The sequence below is a fragment of the Phocoena sinus genome, chromosome 2 (genome assembly GCF_008692025.1).
Source record: "Phocoena sinus isolate mPhoSin1 chromosome 2, mPhoSin1.pri, whole genome shotgun sequence".
Lineage (NCBI taxonomy): Eukaryota > Metazoa > Chordata > Mammalia > Artiodactyla > Phocoenidae > Phocoena > Phocoena sinus.
In genome coordinates this window covers 36,187,461-36,215,256 of record NC_045764.1, presented here as the reverse complement: position 1 = coordinate 36,215,256, position 27,796 = coordinate 36,187,461, and the positions used below count along the sequence as shown (strand labels likewise).

The 27,796-nt window shown below is 40.9% G+C and overlaps 2 long non-coding RNA genes and 2 other non-coding genes across 8 annotated transcripts in view; 3 read left to right on the top strand and 1 right to left on the bottom strand.

Moving 5' to 3' along the window:
• The first annotated feature begins 1,147 nt into the window (after positions 1 to 1,147).
• On the top strand, positions 1,148 to 1,254 carry LOC116750300. The gene has a single exon (XR_004348996.1). It is a non-coding gene; the product is annotated as a U6 spliceosomal RNA (small nuclear RNA).
• Positions 1,255 to 4,591: 3,337 nt separating this feature from the next.
• Positions 4,592 to 20,781, bottom strand: LOC116748805. The gene is made up of 3 exons (XR_004348386.1): positions 20,707 to 20,781; positions 20,075 to 20,135; positions 4,592 to 5,174 (listed from the first exon to the last, which is right to left on the bottom strand). It is a non-coding gene; the product is annotated as an uncharacterized LOC116748805 (long non-coding RNA).
• Positions 20,782 to 20,858: 77 nt separating this feature from the next.
• Positions 20,859 to 27,796, top strand: part of LOC116748804 — a 30,034-nt gene continuing 23,096 nt past the window's right edge. For 4 of the 5 annotated variants that reach the window (XR_004348381.1, XR_004348383.1, XR_004348384.1 and 1 more), the window contains exons 1-3: positions 20,869 to 21,031; positions 24,312 to 24,466; positions 27,197 to 27,232. This is a non-coding gene — a long non-coding RNA (uncharacterized LOC116748804). Of the gene's footprint in view, positions 21,032 to 24,311; positions 24,467 to 27,196; positions 27,233 to 27,796 lie in introns of all 5 variants that reach the window. The other variant, XR_004348385.1, reaches the window with a different exon arrangement.
• Positions 25,956 to 26,082, top strand: LOC116750254. The gene has a single exon (XR_004348952.1).

The following is a 27,796-nucleotide window of genomic DNA, read 5'->3' as shown; positions in this document are numbered from 1 at the left end:
CAGTTTTACTTTTTCTTTTCCAATCTAGATGCTTTTTATTTATTTTTCTTTCCTAACTGCCCTGGCCTGAACCTCCAGTACTATGTTAAATAGAGTTGGCAAGATCATACATCCTTGTCCTGTTCCTGATCTTAGAGAGATTTTAGTCTTTCATCGTTAAGAATGATGTTAGCTGTGGGTTTGGTTTTCTGTGTATGTGTGTGGGGGGGTAAATTATACATAATGTAACACTTACCACTTTAACCTTTTTTTTTTTTTTTTTTTGCGGTACGCGGGCCTCTCACTGCTGTGGCCTCTCCCGTGCGGAGCACAGGCTCCAGATGCGCAGGCTCAGCGGCCATGGCTCACGGACCCAGCCGCTCCGCGGCACGTGGGATCTTCCTGGATCGGGGCACGAACCCGTGTCCCCTGCATCGGCAGGTGGACTCCCAACCACTGTGCCACCAGGGAAGCCCCCACTTTAACCATTTTTAAGTGTATAGTTCTGTGTCATTTAGTATATTTACACTGCTGTGCAATAATTATCACCATTCATCTCCAGAACTTTATCACTCCAAACTGAAACAACTAGTAATATCTGTCACAGTCCCCACTTCATTTTATGAGGCTATTGTAACAATATATAAAGCAGACAAAGACCGTACCAAAAAACCAACCAACCAACCAAACAAACAAACAAAACCTTATGGGTCAATCTTTCCTATGAACACAGATGTGAAAAGCTATCTTCTAAAACATTAGCAAACTGAATCAAGAAATGTATTAAAAATTATGACCAAGTTGGGTTTATTCTCAAAATTCAGGCATGGGTTAATATTAGGAAATCTATCAGTATAAATCATTGCATTACTAGATTAAAGAATAAAAGCCATATATTAAATCTTGTTAATTATGTAAAAACAATGAACAAAGTTTAACATCTGCTTACGATAAAAACCTTTAGCAAATTGGGAATGGAAGAGAACTTACTTAATAAAGGTTATCATGGCAAATATATTTAATGGTAAAATGTTAGAGCTGCTGTTATAGGTTGAATTGTGTCCCACAAAAATTCATATGATGAAGTCCTAACCAGTATTTCAGAATGTGACCTTATTTAAAGAGGGTCATTGCAGATGTAATTAGTTAAATTAATAATAGGTCATCAGTGCTCGCTTCGGCAGCACATATACTAAAATTGGAACAATACAGAGAAGATTAGCATGGCCCCCACGCAAGGATGACACGCAAATTCGTGAAGCATTCCAAATTTTAAAAGTAATAATAATAAATAGGTCATCAGGGTGAGTCCTAATCCAATATAACTGGTGTCCTTATAAAAAGAGGAAATTTGGACACAGAAGCAGATACAGACACAGAAAGAATGCTCTCTGAACATGAAGGCAGAGACTAAGGTGATGTGTCTATAATGCTAGGAACACCAAGATTGCCGGTAAACCACCAGAAGCTAGGAAAGAGGCATGGGACAGATTTCCCCTCACAGTCTCAGAAGGAACCAACCCTGCTGATACCTTGATCTCAGACTTCCAGCCTCCAAAACCGTGCGGCAATAAATTTCTATTGTTTAAGCCACCCAGTTTGTGGTACTTTGTTATAGCAGCCTTCAGAAATTAATACAGCTGGCTTTCAAAATTAGAACAAGACAAAGATGTCTGCTATTACTGTTTCTATTCAACATTGTACTGAAGGTATTATCTAGTAGAGGGGAGGAAAAAATTCTCTACCCTTTTAGGGTCCCTGGCTGGGCCTAAGAATTAAACGGACATAGGACAGATTAAAAGGAGAAAAGTGTGCACATTTTATTAAATCTTTACATGTACATGGGAGCCTTCACAAGAGAATGAAAACCCAAAGAAGTGACCAGAGCAGGAAGCTTTTATACCTTTTAGACAAAGAAACAATAAATTTGTGAAAAATTGATAAGACAAAGGGGTTTGAGCTCAGGATAGTAAATGGTGAAGAAGTCTGATATAATAGTAAATACATAAATTGATCTCTGCCCCTGGTTCCTGGCAGAGAACTCCTAAAACCCTTGTAATTTCCTATGTGATAAGAGCACTAGGAGCATCTTTTGTTCTAATATTTGGTCTTTGGCTCCAGTTCCTAAATGTCTTGGGATTTCTTGGGTGCTGGCAGTGTCTTTTGTTCTGAGGTGACTCTGGGTGGGCTCCTGGATGGAGGCTGGTTACCAGAAAGATCAAGCCATGATTAGAAGCTTGAAATTTTCAGCCTCACTTCCCATTCTCCAGAGTGGGGAGAGAGGCTGAAAATGGAGTTAGTGATACATCATACCTACATGACGAAGCCTCCCTAAAAATCCTCAAAGTATACAGTTCAGAGAGCTTATAGGTTGGTGAATACATGGAGGTGCTGAGAGAGTGGCATGCCCAGAGATGGCATGGAAGCTCTGAACCCCTTCCCATATACCTTGCCCTATGCATCTTTTTCATCTGGATGTTCATCTGTATCTTTTATCATATCCTTTTATAACAAATGGTGTTGAAACAAATAGACTGACAGATATTTCTCAGGCAAAGATGGGTTTATTTAGTATCCTCAGAGAACTTCAATTCAAGGTCTGCAATCCTGGGAGAGCCACATGAACGTTCTCAAAAGGCAAGGGAAGGAGGATGCTTTTATTGGGAGGGAGAAAAAGGAAGTTGGGAAGGCTATAGTAAACAGAGTCCATGGCTTTTCACTGGCTGAGCCCTTGCCAGGAAAGAAGAGCCAGCTTTCTTCCTGTTGGGCTCAGCTACCATTACAGGGCATGAGAGCTCCCCCTTCTGTTTATTAATTTTTTACAGTAGTAAGTAAACTGTTTCCCTGAGTTTTATGAGCCATTCTAAAAACTAAATGAACCCAAGGTGGAGACAGGGGAGATCGTGGGAGGCTCCAATTTATAGCCAAGTTAGACAGAAGTTGTAGGTAACCTGGGGACCTAGTACTTGAGGTTGGCATCTAACATGGGGGCAGTCTTGTGGGACTAAGCCCTTAACCTGTGGGATCTGAAGCTATCTCCAGTTAGATAGTGTCAGAATTGAGTTAAATTGTAGGATACCCAGCTGGTTTCAAAGAATTACTTGTTGTGGGCAAAATTCCACACAGTCTGTTGTCAGAAGTTTTGTGACTGTGGTACTAGTGTGAGAGTAAAGGAGAATCACACAGGAGGAAAAGCAAATTTTTCCATTCAAGATGTAACTAGGAAGATAAGTTTAATTCAAGATTAAACTAGGAAGTTTAATAAGGTTTGTTTGTATAGATTTCTCAGCCCCAGATTCCCCATCTCTGATGACAAGAATGTCTTCCTTCCTTCTGGCACAGGGAAAGTACTTTTCACATGGGAGTTTTAGCTCCTGCTTTCAGAAAGAAAAGGAGGGTCAGAGTGTCCTTCTTACACCTACTATTTCTTCTTGCCTTTAATTCAAAATCATCAATATACTAAAGTGGCATGTTTTGAGGTGACATAGTCTGGTTTCCTTCACTAGTACAGTAGGAGAAGAAAAAGAAGTAGAAGGCAAAACAAATAAAAGGCATGGTCCAACCTCCCTTGGAGGTTACAGTCTGGGACTGTATCAGCACTTCATGGAGAAAAGGGAAGGAAACAAAGTGAAAGATGTGTCTTGACTCCTGCTCCATTCACCAAGGCTGCCTTCAAGAGAGTGGTTTCTCGGGTTTATAAGAATGGTCTTTCTCTGTAGATATTTTCTTTTAGATACTGAAACCTAATATATTCCTCAGTCTAGGAAATGTTTCAATGAATTTTTAGCCTACAGCTACTGTTGTTGTTATTATTTCACCATACCAGATATATTGAATTCTATGTGTCAGACATTATATAAACTTAATGTTTAAAACAACCCTGAAGGGGCTTCCCTGGTGGCACAGTGGTTAAGAATCGCCTGCCAATGCAGGGAACACGGGTTCGAGGCCTGGTCCGAGAAGATCCCATATGCTGCGGGGCAACTAAGCCCGTGCGCCACAACTACCGAGCCTGCGCTCTAGAGCCCGTGCTCTGCAACGAGAGAAGCCACCGCCAATGAGAAGCCCGCGCACCGCAATGAAGAGTAGCCCCCACTCGCCACAACTAGAGAAAGCCTGCGCGCAGCAACGAGGACCCAACATAGCCCAAGAAAAAAAAAAAAACCTGAAAAGTAGATTGCAAGAGACCTCATATACTGTGGAAAGAATTTGATCCATCCTGTAGTCCCCTGAGGAGCTACTGAAGGTTTCTAAGCCATAGGAATTTTGTAATTAGGTAAGTTTTAGAGAATAACTAGTGGTCAGTGTGAAGGATAACGGAGACAGGGTAAGCAGGTTTTTTGGGGTGGCTGGGTGAGAGCACAAGAATAATTAAGAGATGAATGTGAACTAAGGTGGTAGCAGGCAGAATAAAAAGTTGGGGACATAGGGCTTCCCTGGTGGCGCAGTGGTTGAGAGTCCGCCTGCCGATGCAGGGGACACGGGTTCGTGCCCAAGTCCGGGAAGATCCCACATGCCGCGGAGCAGCTGGGCCCGTGAGCCCTGGCCGCTGAGCCTGCGCATCCGGAGCCTGTGCTCCACAATGGGAGAGGCCACAAGAGTGAGAGGCCTGCGTACTGCAAAAAAAAAGTTGGGGACATAAAAAGAGATCAAGGTAACTGATACTTGAGAATCCTTTTAATTGGGTTGTCCCCAGGCATCCTTTCAAATCTCCTTTCCTAACTGAAGTAGGTTGAGAGTTAAGGTTTCTTCCACCCTAGTTCTTTATTCGTGTTCACTTTATACTCTTTCAAAATGCTCTAACAATTTATTTGATGCTCTCAAAACAAGTACAGATAAGCATTATAGACAGAATGATTTTAAGTGGTCTTTTTCAAGGTTGAAAAGACACAATCAAGACCAGACTCCTGATGTTCTGACAGTTGAACCCCAGGAGTAAATACGGAGGAACTGCAGTTTGTTTGGCTGATAGGCTATTGAGAGAATGCTTCATTACAGATAAAGCTCCTTCTCTCATCTTTATTCAGGGTCATCCTGAGGGAATACATTTAGAGGTCTTCACATCAGGAAAATCATCACCAACGTCTTTCTTGTCCATCTTGTCTATCACCTATCTTCCCCAGTGGCCAGGTGGGACTTCTCTCATAGTGTCCAGACAAGATGGTGGTGTTTCACCAACTGACCCTTCCCACAGCCTAGGAAAAGCACAGTGGACCTGTTTATCCCTTGCTCTGGATTATGTTACTCTCCCCACCTGACAGCTGGTTCCTGCCTGCAGTGGAATGCTAAATTGGTTGGTTGCCCAACCAACAAACAGGCTGTAACAAATAAGAACCACTTTTCCTCTAAAATAGTGTTTTATCACAGATTATTGCCATAAATTGGTTTCTTCAAAAGATAATGAGTTTCTATCTGTATGTAACCATAAATGAAACATTCAATGTTTCAAACATACAATGAAGACACATATAGGTGAGAAACGACCAAACTGAAGTTTGGAAAGTAAGCAATAAAGCCTTATGTGAGCCTGAAATGGAGAAGCCTATGAAAATCTCAAAAAAGACAAACCTAGGATCAATAAAGGAGCTTATAGTACACGTACACAATTTATTTGCTCCTAAGTGGTAGTTTAAGCAGAAAATTTTGCTTTTAATTCTGATACTTATACAATTCACAAATTCACCTTTATTTTTAAAACATTTGGTGAACCAAAGTTTTAAATTTCGTATCTCAGAGTGAAGAGAGAATTTGTTCATTTCATAACCACAGAAACAAATGAGGTGAAACATTGAAAACAAATTAAGAAAACAATCTGCCTCCTACTGCTATGTACACTCCAGGTTAGTGAAGAAATGGATAATGACTAACAAACTGTTGGCTAAAGTCACAGAAATGACTTTCCAGATGTTTTTGCTCAGTCAAGGGAGTTATACCACAGGAGGGAATGATCCATATCTAATTCCAAGCAGAAACTGGAAAAACATAGTATCTTAACTCTTTCTTTGTTTCACTTATGTAGTGTCATAAGAACAGAATAGCTCTTCCTAGGAACAGGTTGTTCTGTTTGAGAAAACATATACCCATCCATGTAATTATCATTGCTACATATACCCATCCATGTAATTATCATTGCTGTTGTGCTTCATTTCTTTGAGTAGATCTAGGTTTCCATCTGGTGCTATTTTCCTCCTGCCTGAATGGCTTCCTTTAATATTTCTTGTAGGGAGGGTCTGCTGCTGCTGAATTCTTTTAGCTTTAATAGGTATGAGAAAGTCTTTACTTCACTTTTGCTTTTGAAAGAGGGTATAGAATTGGTATACCTTTTGTTTTGAAAGAAGGTATAGAATTGGTAAAGAATTCTAGCTTGACAGTTTTTTCTTTCAGTATTTAAGACCAGAAGTCTGAGATCAGGGTGCCAACACAGTGGAGGCCTGCTGGGGGCTCTCTTCCTGGCTTTTAGACGACTGTCGTCTTGCTATTTCATAACATTAGGGGGGTGGGGGGAGAACTCTTTGGTTTCTCTTCTTATAAGGGCACTAATCCCATCATGAGGGCCCCACTTTCATGATCTCATCTAAACCTAATTATCTCCCAAAGACCCCACCTCCAAATACCATCATATTGAGGGTTACGGCTTCATATATAAATCGGGGGGGGGCACAATTCAGTCCATAGCATTATACCTATCCAGGAGTATTCCTTCTTATAATTGTCGCAATGATAGTAATAAACATAACTTAAGAGTTTTTTATGTACCAGCACTGTGTCACATGTTTATATGGATAGTTTCACATAGTCCTTATTACATAGATGAGGGAAATGAGTCTAGTTCATTAACTAGACTAAGGTTACAGATGTTGTTGTACAGCTAGGATTTGAGCTCAGGCAGTCTGACTTGAAGTCCTGAACTCCTAATTCCCTCCCTATACTGACTCAACCAGAGGAAAAATCATTTTGAAATCTGATGAATTCAGGAATTTGTTTTAGTTGTCAGATTTTTATGGACTCAGAAAAGAAGGGCTCCAAACATTTAAGTGGTTCTTTTGATAACTACTCATAAGAAAATAAACCAGACAGACAAAAAAAAAAAAAGTTGGCATAGAAAGAGTTAAAAGCAAAGAAAAACTTTGGAGAGTGTACAAATAACAGTTTGAAAAGGTTAACTCCTTGAGTGCTATTCATATGAGGTGTGCCTTGTAGAAAGCACCAGAAGTGATAACCTATCTAATTGGCTAACAAGGAAAAAAATGAGTGAAGACCTATCATTCCTTGGCTCCAATAGGGTCTAGGAAACTAGTACTGTCAAATACTGCTGGTAAATATATATTTGCATTCTTTCTGGAGAGAAAATGTAAAAATATGGATTTAAAACTTCAAATAATGTATTCTCCTGAACAAATAATTTAAATATGGGCACTTGGCTTAGAGAAGTCAAGACATACACAAAATTTTATGTATACAGACAGTCATCACTTCAAAAATAGATTTATATATATTCTGGTTATTAAAAACACACTAATTGTTAAAAATTCAGAAAATACAGAGATGTCTAAAGAAATAAAAACATATAATTTTGGATATTACCTCTCAGATTTTACCATTGTTAATGGTAACAATGAAACATTATTCACTAAATAAATTTGATGGCTCCATAGAAAATACCATGCCTTCTTCCATTCAGAATGTCAGCATTCCTGTCCCATCATCTTGGCCCAATGACACATCTCACTGAAGTACAGAGAGCTCATAGCTAGCTCATTCTTAAATATGCACAGTCAAGATTCCCCCAGACAGCTGAAGAAGCTTCCAATATAAAGACTGAAACAACAATTCAGGGAACAGGAGAGAACATGCATGCATATGCGAACACACATGCACACAGACACACACGGAGTGAGAAAACTGCACCCTTAAAACAGTAACAGGATGTTATGAAAGAGTAACAGAGGACAAAACCTCCTGAAAGTTAAAACTAGTGCTGAAATTAAATCAATAGAATGGGAGAAGATATTTGCAAATGATATATCTGATAAGGGGTTAATATCCAAAATATACAAAGAACTCATACACATCAAATCAAAAAAACCTGATTAAAAAATGGACAGAGAACCTGAATAGACATTTTTCCAAAGACGACATACAGATGTCCAACAGACACATGAAAAGATGCTCAACATCACGAATCTCCATGGAAATGCAAATCAAGACCACAGTGAGATACCACCTCACGCCTGCTAGAAAGACAAGAGACAAGTGTTGGCGAGGATGTGGAGAAAAGGGAACCCTCATGCACTGTTGGTGGGAATGTTAAATTAGTGCAGTCACTATGGAGAACAGTATGGAGGTTCCTCAAAAAAACTAAAAATAGAACTACCATATGATCTAGCAGGGTATTTATCTGAAGAAAAAGAAAACACTAATTAGAAAAGATACATGTTCCCCAATGTTCACTGCAGCATTATTACTCTCCAGGTGAGGTGAGGCAGGAGGAGGCACTTGCCGAGAATTGTACATCCCTTTCTTTAACATCACGCATTTAAGTGATTCACCCAAGAATGCTCTTCCAATGTACTGGCAGCACCTGCTGTCAAAGTGGGTCTCCTTTCTCTTGTCTCCCTAACGCCCTTATGTTTACACAGGTGTCGAATTGATTTAAAAACCATCACACACCAAGCATCCAGGAGTTGTCCTCTGTATTTGTCACACGGGAAACCTGTTATCACCTCCTCTTCTCGTCAAGGTGTCGCTCTTGCTCTCAGATTCAGCTTAGCATTGAGAGAAATCAGAGTCCAAACACTGACTAAAGTGTACAGATGACGAAATGATGGGAGTTTCCACGAAGCTCACGCAGGTAAGACAGTAGAGATAACAACACTCTGCTTTTCTGTTTTGCTATCTGTAAAGCAAGACTTTCGACCTTGATGCTAAGGTTTCTTTCACGACTCCGAAATTCTAGGAGTTACAGAGGAGGAAGAAAGGGAGGTGTACTAAGAAAGAAATGGAAAATTTTATTCCAGTCAACTTGAAGATTATAACCTGAGAGTCTTTGAGAAATCTCTGAGGACTCTTCCACCTGTTAGAGGTCAAAGCACAGTTATATAAGTTTTTGAGACAAAGGGGGTTATACATCAAATGATGTATAATTTACAGTTTACACAATCCAGATGTACACATACAAAGTGAGCAGTGGGTCATGGGTCATTGTGACCCCTTGCAAGATTAAGGAGGAATGTTATCTCCTAAGGGGGTCTGGTTAATGTAGATGCATAACACACACTAAAGGGAAGAGAGGATGCCCAAATGGGCAAAGAAAAATTTTATGTTTAAATTATTCTCATCTTGCCATAAAATATGGATTTTATTTCATCATTACAAAGTTCTTTCCCAGGACACCTGAAATATATAAAGAAGGAACATAATCTTTACCATTGGAAAATCCATGACTCCACGCAAATTTCCTTGTGACTCCTTAGAATACAATTCCAGCTATATGCTAAACTGTTTTTGCCAAAGTAAACTGTGAAATCATAAACATGATGTGAGGGGCTGCCTGTACATTTAGACCTCGGTGTCATTAATCAGTATATGTAATCTTAACAAGGTTATGCAGAGGAGAGATGGAGACGGATGACACACATCAAAGTTCAATGAACTTTGAAGGATAGACATAGAAATAGACATAGAAATAGAGATGGAATGAGTGGCAGTGGGGAGATGTATTATCAATTAACTGTCAACTATGGGACAAGATGGCAGGATGAACTCATGTGGAAATGAAATCTCCATTTTCATACATACTGATATGCTAGATACAATACTTTTTAAAAACTAGGGGCTTCCCTGGTGGTCCAGGGGCTAAGACTCCACTCTCTCAATGCAGGGGGCCCGGGTTCGATCCCTGGTCAGGGAACTAGATCCCACATGCCACAACTAAGAGACCACATGCCACAACTAAAGGTCTTGCATGCCACAAATAAAGATCCCACGTGCCACAACTAAAAATATCCCACATGTGGCAACTAAGAGCTGGTGCAGCCAAATAAGTAAATAAATACATAAATATTAAAAAAAAAAAACAGGGCTTCCCTGGTGGCACAGTGGTTAAGAATCCACCTGCCAATGCAGGGTACACGGGTTCGAGTCCGGGTCCTGGAAGATCCCACATGCCGTGCCGTGAAACAACTAAGCCCGTGTGCCACAACTACTGAGCCTGTGCTCTAGAGCCCACATGCCACAACTACTGAGCCCACGTGCCACAACTACTGAAGCCTGCGCACCTAGAGCCTGTGCTCTGCAACAAGAGAAGCCACTGCAATGAGAAGCCTGCACCCCGCCCACTCACCGCAACTAGAGAAAGCCCGCGCACAGCAATGAAGACCCAGCGCAGCCAAAAACAAATAATTTTTTTAAAAAAGTAATAGAGTAAAAAAAAAAAAACCCAAAACTAAACACTAGTTCGGCCTGAAAGCAGGAGGCTTTAAATGTAGAGAGAGTTGGTTCTCTCTCTCTCCCTCTCTATCCTGATTGCTTCCTATATATATATATATATATATATATATATATATATATATATATATATATATATATTCCGACTGCTTTTATTTTATATAAATGTAAATAAATATATATTAAAACATGTGTGGGGCTTCCCTGGTGGCGCAGTGGTTGAGAGTCCGCCTGCCGATGCAGGGGACACGGGTTCATGCCCCGGTCCGGGAAGATCCCACATGCCGCGGAGCAGCTGCGTCCGTGAGCCATGGCTGCTAAGCCTGCGCGTCCGGAGCCTGTTGCTCCGCAACAGGAGAGGCCACAATAGTGGGCGGCCCACGTACCGCAAAAAAAAAAAATGTGTGTATGTATGTGTGTATGTATATATAATGTATATGTTACCAAACCAAACTTGGATCTGCTCGCCGGAATGCAGTAAAGCCAATCTATCACACCAGATTGCGATGAAGGAAAAATGCAGCATTTATTGCAGGGCACCAAGCAAGGTATCCAGGTAGCTAATGCTCAAAAGACCCAAACTCACCGATGGCTTTCAGGGAAAGGTTTTTAAACACAGGGTGAGGGAGGGGGGTTGCGGGGTGCGTGATCAATTGTGGACATTCTTCTGATTGGTTGATGGTGAGGTAATTGGGAGTCAACATCATCAACCTTCTGGTTCCAACCGGTCTGGGGCCTACGTGCTTGTGTTCAGCATACAGTTAACTTCTTCCACCTGGTGGGGGTTTCAGTATTTGCAAAACAGCTCAAAGGATTTGGCTCAGAATATTATCTATAGACCTTGAGGAAGAACTAAAGGTCCTTGACTTTGTTTAATGGCTAAACTATTATTATTTTGTCTGCTTGACTGTTTTCTTTTGTTTCTGCATTTTCTCACTTCTCTGATTAAATTTATTTTTTGGAACTTGGGGAAGGTGTAGGAGGCTAAAGTTTTTCTACAAACAAGGGGCAGCTGGAATACACGGCGAGGGGGGGTGTCTGTCCCCCCTTATGGGGGAAAGCCCCATAAGGTCCTGCTCAGAGAGAATATTCAGGTGCCCTAAATAAAGAGGCTACAACAATGAGAATTGAAGCCCTGTGATCCACAAAGTAACTGAACCCAATATATGCCTCAGGGATTGTGGTTTCACACCTGAGGCACAGGCTTGTGCCAGTGGGAAAGCTGAGACTGAGGGAGGTGCCAGGAACGGGCAACCCCTTCCATGAACTAAAACAATAAAAGCTCCAGAAAAGGCAGATTTAGCAAATAAAAATACAAGACACCCAGTGAGATTTGAACTTCAGATAACAAATATTCAAAACATACGTACTGGGCTTCCCTGGTGGCGCAGTGGTTGGGAGTCCGCCTGCCAATGCAGGGGACGCGGGTTCGTGCCCCGGTCCGGGAAGATCCCACATGCTGCAGAGCGGCTGGGCCCGTGAGCCATGGCCGCTGAGTCTGTGCTCCGCAATGGGAGAGGCCACAACAGTGAGAGGCCCGCGTACCGGTTAAAAAAAAAAAACAAAAAACATACATACTAAGTAATTATTGTTTATCTGAAATTCAAATGTAACTGAGCATCCTGTATTGTATCTGGTAACCCTACCTCAGAATGAAGTGAGGGGCAAGTCACATACATTTTAGGGGGTGGTAGTTCCAGGCAGAGAGAATAGCAAGTACAAAGGCACTGAGGTAGGAACACAGTTGGCATATTTGAGGAATAAGAAAGCTAGAATGGCTGAAGTGGTGAGAGCAAAGGGGACAGTAGTAGGAGATGAGTTGGAGAAGCAGACTGGGGCAGAGATCTCATTGGACCTTGCAGCCCATGGTAGGGACACAGGATTTTATTTTAAAGTGTGATGAATAGTCACTGGGCAGTTTGGGACAGGAGAGTGACTGGTGATTCAATAGGATTATTCTGGTTTCTGTGTGGTAGAGAGAGATGAGGGTAGAAACAGAGAGTCCAGTTAGGATGCTCAGCCAGCAATCCAGGCAAAGATGTTGGTAGCTAGGACTAGGTTGGTAATTATATTGGGGGAAAAAAGTGATCAGATTCAGTATATATATTTTAAAGTAGAACTCATTTGCTGATAGGTTTGGTGTAGAACGTGTCTGAAAAAAGAGGCATCAAAGATGACTCCAAAGTTTCTGGACTGAGTGACTGGGTGAATGCTGGTATCATAAGATGAGGAATACTATGGGAAGAGCAGGTTTGAGAGTGGTGGAAGTCAAGAGTTTAATTTTAGACCTGATAAGCTTGAGATATGTATTAAACATCAATCAGAGGGACTTCCCCAGTGGTACAGTGGTTAAGACTCCACACTCCCCAATGCAGGGGGCCCAGGTTCAACCCCTGGTCAGGGACCTAGATCCCACGTGCATGCCGCAACTAAGAGTTCGTATGCCACAACTAAGGAGTCCATGTGCTGCAACTAAGGAGCCCTCGAGCCGCAACTAAGAAGCCTGCCCGCTGCAACTAAGGAGCCCACGAGCCGCAACTAAGACTAAATAAATATTTTTTTTAAAAAACTGTCAATCAAAAAAAAAAAAACTGTCAATCAGAGAAGTGAGGTTAATGTCTGGATGTATGAGTGTGAAGTTCTAGGGAACTGCCAAGACTAAAGAGTTAATTTGAGGTGCACTAAAATAGAGACAATTAAAGTCATTACATGGGAGGAAACCAACTGGAATGTCAGTGTAGAAAGGAAAAAGGACTGTACCCTGGGGTATTCTAAGATTAAGGGTTGGGAGGAAAAGGAGGAGGAGAATTAAGCAAAGGAAACTGAGAAAGGGCAGCCAGCAAGGTAGGAGAAAAACGAGGAGAGTGTGGTGCCCTGGGAACAACTGAAGAGAATGTCAGGAAGTGGGAGAGAGATTAGCTGTTTCAAATGCTGCTGGGAAAAGGAATAAGATGAAGACCATGAATTGTCTGTGACATTTTTCAATGTCAAGATTAAGAGATTACGGGAGCCGGACTTCCCTTGTGGCACAGTGGTTAAGAATCTGCCTGTCAATGCAGGGGACACGTGTTCAAGCCCTGGTCTGGGAAGATCCCATATGCCACGGAGCAACTAAGCTCGTGCACCACAACTACTGAGCCCGTGTGCTACAACTACTGAAGTCCGCACGCCTAGAGCCCGTGCTCCGCAACAAGAGAAGCCACCGCAATAAGAAACCCGTGCACCGCAATGAAGAGTAGCCCCTGCTCGCCGCAACTAGAGAAAGCCTATGCGCAGCAACGGAGACCCAATGCAGCCAAAAATAAATAAATAATTAAAAAACAACAACAAAAAAGAGAATATGGGAGGCATAACAAGAATGGTTTTCTATGGTGGGGATGAAAATCAGATGGGAGGGGGTTAAAGACAATAGAAGATGAGAAAATAAAGACAATGAACTATAATTTCAAGGAGTTATTGCTGTAAATGAAAGCAGAGAAATGGAGTAGGGGCTGCAATAGGATATTGGGTCAAGGGAGGGATATCTTTGTAAATGACAGCAGTTATTATAATCTATCTGTAAACTAACAGGAATCACCCAGTAGAAAGGGAAAAGTGGACAATTCAGAGAAGAGAGGAATAATGGCAGGATCACAGTCTCCTTGAGTGGTTGAGAGGAGACGGAATCTAGTTCACAGATGGAGGGACTGGGTGTAAATAAGAGCCCAGACTGATCCATACTAACGGGAGAGACTATATGGGACAGATTTGGGAAGGTAGGCAAATGGGGGCAGAGGGAGGACTGAGAGTGTGGAGTTATCTCCTGATTGCTTCTATATTATCAATAAGAAATCAAGGAGGTGGGGAGAGTTCTGAAGAGACAGGGGAAAGTGTGAAATGTTCTCCTGGAAAATTGATACGAGCGTAATGAGAGTAACTGATAAAATGAGAGTAATTGATAGAAAAAATATTGCAGTATCTTCAGGAGAAATCACATCTTTATAGTATTGAATCCTCATGTTCAAGGCCTTGATGCGCCTTTCCATCATTTAAGCCTTCCTTTTTGTTTTTCAGGACTTTCAACAAGTTTTCTTCATATAACTCTCTGTCCTTTCAAATTCAGCAACAATGTCTGGGTGATGGCTTTTCAAAGCTAAGTGATATGGAGGGTATAGAGTTTTTTTTTAAAAAGCCAGATTTTTGTCTTCAGGGGTCATAGCATCTGTGAGTGAGTCTAGATGTGTCCATTTATGTGGACAATTGCAAAGGAATAGAATGCAGGGGGCTGATTAGTTTACTGTGAGAGTTCACAGTGGGCAACAGCCACTCAAGAAGAAGAAGAAAAAGATGTCCAGTCACTTTATCAGGAGTACCCATGCTCCTGCAGTCCTGCTCATTTACCTAGCACTAGAGGACACACATGTGCAGCTGTTGGAGTCACAAGGAAGTCCTGACTGGTTAGCAATTTTGTTTGATTTGGCTGTTCTACCTGAGACATTTCTTGATCTCCCTTTTCCTTTCAGAAATATACCTAAAAGGAGTTAGCTGGGTGTTTTTTAATAGCATCAAGCTACCAAATGTATTGAGATAAAGGGGAGGGGGTTGTGAACATTGGTACACTGTTTCTAGCTAAGGAGATGACAGGCTTTTGGTCCTTGGTCAATTCCATATAGCATGTAAATAATCCTAACAACAGTGCATTTGTTTTTTATTACTGAGCAGCCTGAGAAGTCTGTTGTCAAGATTTTGATGGCTATATTTCTAGGCTATTTTTTGTACTTAATGATATTTTACAATATAGCGATATCACAAGCTAAACTGTAAACTACTGTTTATCTTAATATAAATTTCTTTTTGCAACAGAAAAGTATCCCAGCTCTAAGCCACCATGGATCTGATGATCTGCTCATCACAATAGCTGGCTTCTGCATGGCAGCTTAACTCTCTAGGTGAAAAAGAAAATTCAAATTGCTCATTTGTTATATCTATAATTTTTTTTTACTAGAAGTGAAACAAAGTAAAATGAAAGACTGAAAATAAAGAGGTAAGCCATGAGAAATCAGACAGAGGTAAAGAGAAGCAAGAAGGAACAGTAACATTAACCTCAGATAAGGGTATATTGGTTAGATATAAATTGAAAGCACTAAATAGGATAAAAATTAATTTATAAAAGGCACAATTTACAAACAGGATAGAGTAGTCATAGTCCTGTACAAACCAAAGACATAGCAATTGAATACATAAACCTACCTTTTGGAAATGCAAGAAAAACTAGTTTAAGATACATTTAAGTTGGAATTTTCAATCACACCTCTTTTAGAATTAGACTGATCTAGGAAATATATCAGAGAATTGAATTCTGCAATCAATAAATTTGAATACTAAAACCAGTACACCTGATGTAATAGAAACACAGAATTTTCCAAATATAAGTAGAAAATATGCACATTTTAAATGTCCATGGAATATGTAAACGTTGACTATGTTCTTGACAAAGAAGAAAATCTTAATTTAAAAAGTACAGAACCTAATTCTCTGATCATAATAAAACTAGAAAAAATAAAAAGATGATTGAAAAAAAATTTTTTTTAATGATACCAAGTCCTCGATAAACCTTGGATCAAAGAGAAAATTACAAGCAAAATTACAACATATGTAAAGAAGAATGAAAAAGAGAATACTTTAAACTAAAAGCTATAGAACACAACACAAGCTGTATTCAGAGGCACATTTATGGCCTTAAGATGTCTTCATTAAAAACAAAAGATTAAAGGGACTTCCCTGGTGGTCCAATGGGTAAGACTCCATGCTCCCAATGCAGGGGGCCCAGGTTCAAGCCCTGGTCAGGGAACTAGATCCCACATACGTGACACAACTAAGAGTCAGCATGCCACAACTAAGAGCAGCCAAAATAAATAAATACATATAAAAAACAACAACAACAAAAACAAAAAACAAAAGATTAAAAATGAAGGCACTTAGAAAAAAATAAAGAATCTTAGATCCATATTTAGAAGTTAGAAAAGAACAACAAAAGAGAGTAGGACGAAGAATTATCACAAAAACTAAAATTGAAAAATAGAACAGCAGAAAAACAAACTCCAAAGCTGGTTCTTTGACAAGTTCAACAAAATAGACAAATCCCTTGTGAGCCTGACTTAGAAAAAAAGAAAGCAAAATTATGTAAGGTTAGAAATGAGAAAAGTAAACAACCACATGTGCAGAACAGATTTTTTAAATCATAGAAGAATTCTATGTCTAACACAATGACAACTAATTTGAAAAACCTTCTGGAAATGGATGACTTCCAAGCAAATTATAATTGATCCAGAAAACGTAGAAAAGGTGAATAATTCAATTATCATAGAAGAGAGTAGAAACCTTGTTTAAAATTCACATATAATAATGCTTCATGTAACATAGTCTCACAACCAAGTTCTCTATTCAGTCTTAAAAGAGCAGATAATTCTAAAGTTACTTAAATTATTTCAGACCATAGAAAAATGTGAAATGCTCCCTAATTTATTTTAAGGGATCTCATATAATTTTAAATACCAACATACAATTAACATAGTACCAAAAAAACCTACATACCAATCTCACTAATGAGATATATTCTAAATAAAATATCAATAAATGACACTTAGGAGTGTATCAAAGAATAATATACTTTGACCAAATAAAGTCATTTGAAGAGCCTATCAGTATTTCGACAGGCACTGTTTCAAAAATTTTTGTCATAAACTTTTATCTTTAATACACTGAATTTTCTCATCCTGGAACATGAAAACCTCCATTTACTTAGGTCTTTCATGTCTTTCAATAATATTTCATATTTCCCATAAAATTCTTGTACATCTTTTGCTCAGTGTATTCTGATAGGTTCCTTTTTTTCTATTTTATTACTGGTATATAAGAAAATTTTAAGTTTTTATATGTTGATTTAGCCACTTTGCTGAACCATTTAACTAGTTCTAACAGTTTGTCATTTCATTCTCCTGCATTTTCTAGAGAGAAAATCACATCATCTGAAAATAATATTTTTGCTTCTTCCTTTCCTAATCTTTTTTTTTTTTTTTTTTTTTTTTTGTGGTACGCGGGCCTCTCACTGTTGTAGCCTCTCCCGTTGCGGAGCACAGGCTCCGGACACACAGGCTCAGCGGCCATGGCTCACGGGCCCAGCCGCTCTGCGGCATGTGGGATCTTCCTGGACCGGGGCACGAACCCGTGTCTCTCCATCGGCAGGCGGACTCTCAACCAATGCGCCACCAGGGAAGCCCTTCCTAATCTTTTTTATCTTTTTCTTGTTTTGTTGCGTTGGCTAGAAAATCTAACACCATGTTGAAATTAGCAGTGAAAGCGGGTATCCATTTTTCCCTGACTTTAATGGGAATTTCTCTAATGTTTCATCGTTCTGTACAATATTTACTATAGATTTATGGTGCCTTTTATCAACTGTTATTTATCCATTCCCATTTTGCTGAAAGTGTTTTAAGTAGATACTGAATTTTTTTCAGAAAACATTTTATCAGTAGAGATGATCAGTTTTTAAACCTCTAAACTATACAAATGACTTATAGCAACAGGTTTTCTTTTCTTTCTTTTTCTTGTTGTTTTCAGTTTTTGGCCGCACCCTGCGGCATGTGGGATCTTAGTTCCCCGACCAGGGATCAAACCCATGCCTCCTGCATTGGAAGACAGAGTCATAACCACTGGACCACCAGGGAAGTCCCAGATTTTCTAATATTAAATCATTTCATAAGTGCTTTCTTGTTCCAAATGAAGTGCAAGATTGAATTTGCTAATATTTTACTTTAGAGCTTTGTATCTATGTGAGTTTGGTCTCTAGCATTTTTTTTTTCTTCCCCTTGTGCTGTATTTATCAGGTTTTTCTATCAGGGGGATGCTAACAATACAAAATAAGTTGAACTACAATGAGGTATCACTTCACATAGGTCAGAATGGCCATCACCAAAAAGTCTACAAATCATAAATGCTGGAGAGGGTATGGAGAAAAGGGAACCCTCCTATACTGTTGGTGGGAATGTAAATTGGTGCAGCCACTATGGAGAACAGTCTGGAGGTTCCTTAAAAAACTAAAAATAGAGTTACCATATGATCCAGCAATCCCACTCCTGGGCATATATCTGGAAAAGTCAAAAACTCCGATTCTAAAAGAAACATGCACCCCAATGTTCACAGCAGCACTATTTATAATAGCCAAGACATGGAAGCAACCTAAATGCCCGTTGACAGATGAATGGATAAAGAAGATGTGGCATATATATATATATATATATATATATACACACACACACACACACACACACACACATATATACCTATGGAATATTACTCAGCCATAAAAAAGAATGAAATAACGTCATGTGTGGCAGCAACATGGATAGACTTAGAGATTATCATACTAAGTGAAGTCAGTCTGACAGAGAAAGACAAATATTATATGATATCACTTATATGTGGAATCTAAAAAACTGATACAAATGAACTTATTTACAAGAGAAATACACACAGACATAGAAAACAAATTTATGATTACCAAAGGGGAAAGGGGGGGAAGGATACATTAGGAGGTTGGGATTAACATACACACTGCTACTACATATAAAATAGGTAAACAACAAGAACCTACTGTATAGCACAGAGAACTATATTCAATATCTTGTAATAACCTACAGTGGAAAAGAATCTGAAAAAGAATACATGAATATATATATTAATCACTTTGCTGTACACCTGAAACTAACAGAACATTGTAAGTCAACTATACTTCAATTTAAAAAAATGTTTTAAAGTTGAACAACTCTCCTCCCCCACCTCATTTCACACCACAATTTCCATGACAAAAAAAAATCAACAAGCAAAAATCATGCAGCTTGAAAGTAGCATTCCAGGAATAAAGGACAGCATGATCAGGGACACCAGGATGAAAAAGCACAGGATATGCTCAGAGGATAGGGTATACGACTTCTTAAACTGGAATAAGTAACACAAAGTAAGTCTGGTCCAAGCTGTTAATTAATCTTCAAATCACAACTCCCCTGCACTCAATTTATTCATTTTATATACAAAACAGACTCCAACTCCAGCCTGTATTCAAGATCCCTCCTGCTTTAACCTAACTTCTTTTTACATTCCAACCTGTGCTTGTCTGTGATGTCTGTCTGTCTAGCATGCTGTCTATGATGGTCTATGATGGCACATCCAAATCATACCCACCTATCAAGGGGATAGACCAAATGTCCATGAAAAGTTCTCAGATCCAATGAAATTATATTTGAATTCACTTGTACTACAGCTATTTATCGTCAGCGTTTGGCTTGCCTACTTCTTAAGCTCTTTGACAGCTATACTGGGTTGTACAGTGTCACATTCCCCCCACTCCCACCCTATTCATGTCCTTCCTGGACCTTAGAATGTGACTTTATCTGGAAATAGTGTCATTGCAGATGTAGTTAGTTAAGATCAGGTCATACTGGAGTAGGATGGGCCCTTTATCCAACGGGACTAGTGTTCTTTTAAGAGATGAGACACAGACCACAACATGCGAAAAGAGTTAAGAGACTGGAGGAAGGCAGGTACAAGCCAAAGAACACCAAGGATTGCTGGACAGCACCAGAAACTAAGAAGGGGCAAGGAAGCGTTTTACCTAGTCTCAGAGGAAACATGATTCTGCTGACACCTTTATTTCGGACTTCCAGCCTCCAGAACTGTGAGAAAATAAATACCTGTTGTTTTAAGGCACCCAATGGGTGTCACTCCGTTATGACAGCCCTAGGAAACTAAGACAACAGCAATTTAAATTTCTAATTTACCTTCCCAACCCAAAGACTGCCATATCCATAGACCAGCCCAGGACTACGTAGGCGCTCAATCCCGGCGGTGGTAAAGGAATCAGTGAGCTTCAACAGTCCTACTAATCAAGAATTACCAGGCGCTTATGAGCTACTGCTGTGAGATGCACAGCCAACGTTCAGCAAATGGTAGCCATTATTGCGGCAAGATATGGGGCTACACAGATAAACGAAAGACAGTAAGAAACTAAATACAGCAAGGGGCAAGTGGAGCAAGGCCAGAAACACGGGCAGTTGTGGGGGGTAGTGGGCCTCGATTCCCCGGAGGATCCCCGTGGGAGAAGTGGGTTGTTTTCTGAATAGATGGAGTCTCCAACCCGCTCTCTGAAGCCCCACTGAACGACTCCCGGGCCTCTCCGGCCGTGGACCCAGCAACAAACACACCCCTCCCCCAACCCGCGTCCCTAGCTGCTCTAGACCACCCTACCGGGCGTACAGCAGCCCTCCCAGAAAGCGTCAACCACTTAGCTCTCTCCGCGCCTCCGCACGGTGCCTAGACGCGACGCTCCACCCAACGCTACTGCGTGGGGCGGGACTTCCTCCCGGCGCCCCGGAAAGCGGAAAGAGCTCTTTTCCGCCGGAAGAAGAAAGGCGTTGCCACCGAGATCGGACACCCGAGAGCAGGCATCTTCTGTCACGTAAAGTAAGGCCGATCTCCGGCCACCCGGCGAGGCGGATGTCAGCAGCGTCCTTGTAGGCAGGCTGGCTGGAGTGTCGGGCTTCAGGAGACGCGGAGGGGAACCGGAGTAGAGGTGAGGGTCGGTGTATCTGTCGCCGTGTCAGCGCCACCGGCGACCTAGGTCTCATTACTAAGTCATTGTCCTCCGCTTTCTGGACCTCGTCTGAAAAACGAGCTTGGTAGCTCACGGAGCTGTCGTGGGGATAGATGTGAAAGGGAGAAATCCACACTCAGAATGCAGTTTAAGAGAAAAATTCAGTAGGTGAAATTTCCCATGGTCGCTATCCTGTGTTGAGTAAGGTATGCAACGTGAAGGTCTGTACAAACCCAGACTTTCATAATCGATGATTCCTGCTTGAGGCAGCAGCGCCTGTTGCATTAATTTGAAAAAGTACACTCACAGTTGGTAATTTTTAAGCTTCCTGAATCGGCCAGCAGAGTCACTTGGTATTAGAGGTGGAACCATACCTCTTCTTTCATCTTTTTTTTTTTAATTTATTTATTTTTTTGTTTTTGGCTGCATTAGGTCCTTCCTGCTGTGCACGAGCTCTCTCTAGTTGCGCGAGCGGGGGCCACTCCTCCCTGCGGTGCGTGGGCTACTCAGTGCAGCGGCCTCTCGCTGCGGAGCATCGGCTCCAGGCCCGCGGGCTTCAGTAGTTGTGGCTCACAGGCTCCGGAGAGCAGGCTCAGTAGCTGTGGCGCACGGGCCCAGCTGCCCCGCGGCATGTGGGGTCTTCCCGGACCAGGGCTCGAACCCGCGTCCACCGCACCGACAGGCTGATTCCCAACCACTGCACCACCAGGGAAGTCCCCCCTCCTTTCATCTTAAATTGAAGCTCAGTCTTTGAGAGGAGACAGGCTGAAAGTAACACAGGTTGTTAGTGATAGAGATGGGACTAGAAGTGACATTTCTTCATTTCCAACCCAGAATTCTTTCCTCCACACCATACCATCTCTTTGGATTGCTGAACAAGTCTTTTTGGGGGGAAGTGAGCAGGAATGAAGAGGGTGGTGGTGTACATTTAGGTGCAGTATGAATCCATCAAAGGCAAAGTCACTATGTGTCAGGAGTTAGAACTGTCATTTATTTACATTTTAGATACTCTATAGATGTAGGTGCATCTATCATTTCCTATTCAGGAACGTATGTGTAGTAACAAAACGTGAAGATGAAACTTTGCGTACCTCTTACATACCTTTACACAGAAAGGCCTGGTGTTCATAGGTATATGCTCACCTTGGAAGACTTATCACTAACTGTTTATTATTTGAGTTCTCACTATGAATATTTACTGTAACAATTTGTGGAAGTGTTTACTCAAAACACTGTCTGGATCAGAAACTAGCAATAAAGAACTCGTAAGTTGCCCGCAAGTCCAGGGCAGATGCTGTAGAGGGCATTGCAGTCACACCTCACCTGTCTGCATAAGTAATACTGCACTTAGTGCTCGTGCTGTTTAAAAGTATTGTGCGTTGTCTCTCTCATCTTTTCCATATTATTAGGTGGAAATGTCTTGTAGGAACGTGGGAAAGCCTAAGAGGTCTAGAAAACAACCTGAACATTAGCAAATATTGAAAACTGTTAGCATCACACAGGGGAAGTCTTTCCACTGAGAAACTCATTCAACTAGATGTTCATTGTGAGGGACCCACTGTTACTCTATATAAATTACTTTCAAACTTTTTGCTCTCAGGACTCCCTTACAAATTATTGAGGATTCCAAAGAGCTCTCATTTATGTGTGTTATATATATATATCAATATTTATGGTATTAGAAATTAAAAACTGAGAGGTGTCTTTAAACACATGAATATACAAGCACACATTCTGTTGTTAGAGTGAAAGGATCTCAGGGGCCCTCACAGGGACCAGACTTTTAAGAATAACTGCTCTATACAAATGTTTCAAAAAAATTTTAGATGATTGCTGTAGCAAGTGATTGTGACATAAGCAGAGGTATCACCTTAAAAATGGAATAACAAGGGGCTTCCCTGGTGGCGCAGTGGTTGAGAGTCCGCCTGCCGATGCAGGGGACACGGGTTCGTGCCCCGGTCCGGGAAGATCCCACATGCCGCGGAGCGGCTAGGCCCGTGAGCCATGGCCGCTGAGCCTGTGCGTCGGGAGCCTGTGCTCTGCAACGGGAGAGGCCACAGTGGTGAGAGGCCCGCGTACCGCAAAAAAAAAAAAAAAAAAGGAATAACAGGGACAGTCTTATATTTCTGTAATTTCTACTGGAATGATGCTGAGTTCATAGTTATTACATAAGTAGGTAATTGGTGTTTAAAACGCCTTCTCTTTTGCAGAAATCTTTGACAGTTATATGTGGTTATTTTGGGGAAATTGGCTTGAAGTTCTCTGAAGGGCTGGGAACATATTTTTCTGCTTTAAAGTAGTGAAACATAGGATCCCACCTGAAAATTCTAGCCAGCCATCAACTTTTTAGGAAAGGATGAGATTTCAGTAATGAGGAGTGCCTCCTTCTGATTTTTCACCCCGCGGGTATTACATAAATTTGGCCAAGGTTGTCTCGGGGAGTGGAGCTGTTGTTTGGCATTGAGCTACTGTAATTGTTACTTTGTATCACTTGTGAGGACATAAAATGGTTTTTTAAAGACACTTAAAGGAATTTCCTGGCTGTCCAGTGGTTAGGGCCCCATGCTTCCACTGCAGGGGGCACGGGTTTGATCCCTGGTCGAGGGACTAAGATCTCACAGGCCGTGCTGCATAGCCAAAAAAAAAAAAAAAAAGTATTAAAAAAAAAAAAGGACACAACATTTGAGAAGGAATCGCCTGTGATCTTTGTAAGTCCCTAAATTTTTCATTACCTCAACGGCATATAACTTCCTCCATCAAAGTCTTAGATTCTAAGACCAGCAGAGAGCCAGAGTCTGTTCTGCTGTGATATCAGAACATCTGTCAAGCTCAGGGCCAAGGGGGTAGCTTCCACTCACCAGCCTCCAGAGGATATGAACCAAATTTATGTTTCAGAGCATTTTAAGTAAACATATTGTAGACCTTTGGGCTTTCTTAATTAAGAGTAGTCAAAACTATAATATTAAACATGTCAAAGGTCTCTTGCAGTCATGGGGAGGAGCTTTCTAGGTCACACACATCTTCCCCACCCCCTAGATTCTTCTAAGCCCCTCCCATTCTGCCCATATTAGAAGTCACCATGGCGCACTGCTAACTAATGGGATTATGTTTTAGATCCATCAGGTGTATTGGAACAGAAGAAAGGTTGAGAAGTACTCCCCCTGCTCCTACCAGAACACACAGATTTGAAAGCTACTTTCTAATAAAGAGGCTTTTCTTTTAATTTGGAAGACAATTTGATGTCTCCTTTTCTTTTCAGATATATGAGCTCTTTGAAAGCAGAACACTGTTGTTTCCATATTCTGATCATTCAGAGATTATGAAGGCACAGTTCCTGCCTTTGATTTGCTTACTGTCAAGCGGAGTAGACACAGGTCATGGTGGCAGTATAGCCACTTAAGTATTCTGAAGGAGGTGAGTATGTGGAACTTAGCCTGGGAGAGGGAGGAATTAAGCAGTGCTTCTAAGAAGTAACTTTTATACAGGCATTACTTGGGTGGGCAAGGAGCTGGGGGTGGGGGTGGTGTTCATTCCAGGTTCCCAGGAATCTGTGGCTGGTTTATAAATTGTATAAAAGACACTATCAAGTGTCTTTTCCAGAGCTCTTTTCCTTATTTTTGGATCGTGCTTCTCTTGTTTTCCTTCTCTCTCACTGCCCCCTCCCCCTTAATTGGATGGGTATTTGGGATATGAAGGGAAGTCAGAGGGTAGAAATCTTTCTGTGTGGCCGAATAATAGGATGGCTTTACCAAGAAGTGATGTGTGTACTGAGTAAATCCATTTGTAAAAAGTAAGTTCCTGCTTTGTTTAAATGCATAGCTGGGAAATCTCAGCTATGTTGGTTGGATTCTTTCCCAGTGAATGGATTATATTCTTGTCTCCAGTCCAATCTATTTGAATATAAGGACTTGTCGTAAGCTGCTTTCAAAGAAGAGACCCACATTTAGGCTTAGGAATGAGCACAGGGGAGACAGCAAGGTTAGAATCCAAGTTCATTGTATAAAAACATTTTTATCGGTTATGTCTGAATGACTGCATGTTGTTTTAATCAGCTGCAAACTGTTTAGTTGAATTTGCATAACTCAAATAAATGATAGTTTAATTCTACCAGGATTTGAGTGAGGTGGAAATAGAGCAGAAAAACCTGAATCTATCAATGTGTGGGGAAAAATGAAGAAAAAGCAATTAATTAGTTGGGCTTAATTTTTTTCTGGGATTGGGGAATAGCAGAAAACAAGCCCTGAAGTAGAAAGACATGAACTAGCCCCTGTTCAGTAGCATTTCTAAAATATTTGGGACATTTTACTAACTTGGGGCATAGCTGTGCCCAACTCATGGTTACGCTCCTTCCAGGAGACTTCCTAACTGACAGAAAAGATGCTGACTGGGTGCAATCTTTCCAAATCACAAACTGTTATTATTATTATTATTTTTTGGCTGTGTTGGGTCTTCACTGCACGCGGGCTTTCTCCAGCTGTGGCGAGCAGGGGGCTACCTTTTGTTGCACTGCGCGGGCTTCTCATTGTGGTGGCTTCTCTTGTTGCGGAGCACGGGCTCTAGGCACGCAGTCTTAGTAGTTGTGGCTCACGGGCTCTAGAGCGCGGGCTCAGTAGTTGTGGCGCACGGGCTTAGTTGCTCCATGGCATGTGGGATTTTCCCGGACCAGGGCTCAAACCCGTGTCCTTTCATTGACAGGTGGTTTCTCAACCACTGTGCCACCAGGGAAGCCCACAAACTGTTACCTTGCATTTAGATTCATTAAGCGTTGGTTGCCATGAAGCAAGCATATGCAAGAGTTCAAATCTCTTAAAGATTGAAGTTATAAAAGTAATAGATTACTATTCCCTCAATATCTTGACATGCTAGAGGACAGTGTTTTAAAAGCTGGACTTGTCATGTTCTTCTGGAGACTAAGAAATTAGAGTCCTTGAAGTCAAGCTGACTCTGCTTTTAGCCTCCTAAATGAAAAGGTAGATAGAACAGGTCTTGTTTGCAAACTGAATTCAAGACCTACTTATCTACCAACAGCAGTTATACACTTTCTATTGTCTTACTATAGAAAATAGGAGTAGTGAATTTATAGATGAGTCAGGGTGAAGAAAGACATAGTGAACCCATGAGAATCTTACTCTAATTGATAGGAAGGTGACTAGAAGTTGGAGAAGTTGGTTAGGAAAGTGGAGGAGAGGACCTTTCCTGTAGTACAGTCTTCATAGGGTCCAGGAAGTCTTTTTTTTTTTTAATTAATTAATTAACTTTTGGCTGCATTGAGTCTTCATTGCTGCATGCAGGCTTTCTCTAGTTGCGGCGAGTGGGGGCTACTCTGTTGTGGTGCATGGGCTTCTCATTGCGGTGGGTTCTCTTGTTGAGGAGCACAGGCTCTAGGTGCGCAAGCTTCAGTAATAGTGGCACGCGGGCTCAGTAGTTGCGCACGGGCTCAGTTGCTCCACGGCACGTGGGATCTTCCCAGACCAGGGCTCGAACCCTTGTCCCCTGCATTGGCAGGCGGATTCTTAACCACTGTGCCACCAGGGTAGCCCCAGGTAGTCTTCTGGTAGCTAAACCTTGGATAGAGACCAGCCTAGTCTCATTTACAGAATGCCACATCATGGTGAATTGTGCTGGGGGCAGCTGCCACTGTGTGAGCCACGTAAGATTTTAACACATTTTGGAGGATGAGAAGGGCAAATTGATGACCAAGCACATGCTTCAGAAATTACTTTATTGCATGTGTACAAGTGATTGCATATTGTTTGAATAAGCAGGAAGTCAATTATTAAACATACACTTTTCCAAATAAAAGGCAATTTAATTTTACCAGAAACCAGTGTCATTTTGTATCCAAGTCTCTAACCAGCTTTACAATCTCATCTAATAAAGGTGCCTTAAATTCTGAGGATTTTGAATTATTAAACCCGTGTTACTTTACACCAGGATTCTGTGGTGGTTTTACATATTCTCTTTCCCCTTTGTTAAGGTGGGGAAACCAAAGATTATGTTAATAACTTGCTCAAGAGTTATAAAGTGATATAGGTAAAGCTAAGAAAAGAACAGATTTTGGTATCTTTTGCCCAGTATGAGGGATTGTGGCTACAATGGTCTGATTTTTTAAAAAAAATATTTTTCTGTTTTGTTTTTTAACAGATTTATCAGCAGGTTGCAGGTGAACATGGCCTTGAGGTAAATCCTGCCCCTTATTGAAATTTAGTTCCAGCAGATTGTTCTTGGCATTTTAAGGAACTAGAATATGTTACAAAAAACAAAAGTTTTGTTTTGTTTTTTTTTCTAGACTTTTTTTTTCTTGTGGAAGATGAGAAACATGTTTAAAGAAAGGTTCTTTATGCTGAATAATTGTGATGCTTGAAGTTGGTCATCTGCCTTATTTAGATTAAGTGGATTTAAAAAATCAAAGCTATTTCTACACCATTTTTTTCTTGATCAAATAAAATTTTATTAGAACCTTATAGGTGCCTAGTTTTTATCCATGTTATATTACATGTGAAATAAAGCCTATTAGAATCCTGAATTCAAACTTTATCTGTGATGTCCTACTTCCTACTCAGTAGTTTCTTTTTTAGTAGCTGATAACATTTTTGATAATACACACATATATTTTAATTGTTTGTAACTTGACCCATCTCTGTGCTTGCTTTGGTTGTATCTTCCTTATATAAGGGTAATGATCCAGGTTGGCAGGGCAGAGGGGTGTGTGTGTGTGTTTGTAACGAGCTTTAAGATTTTCAA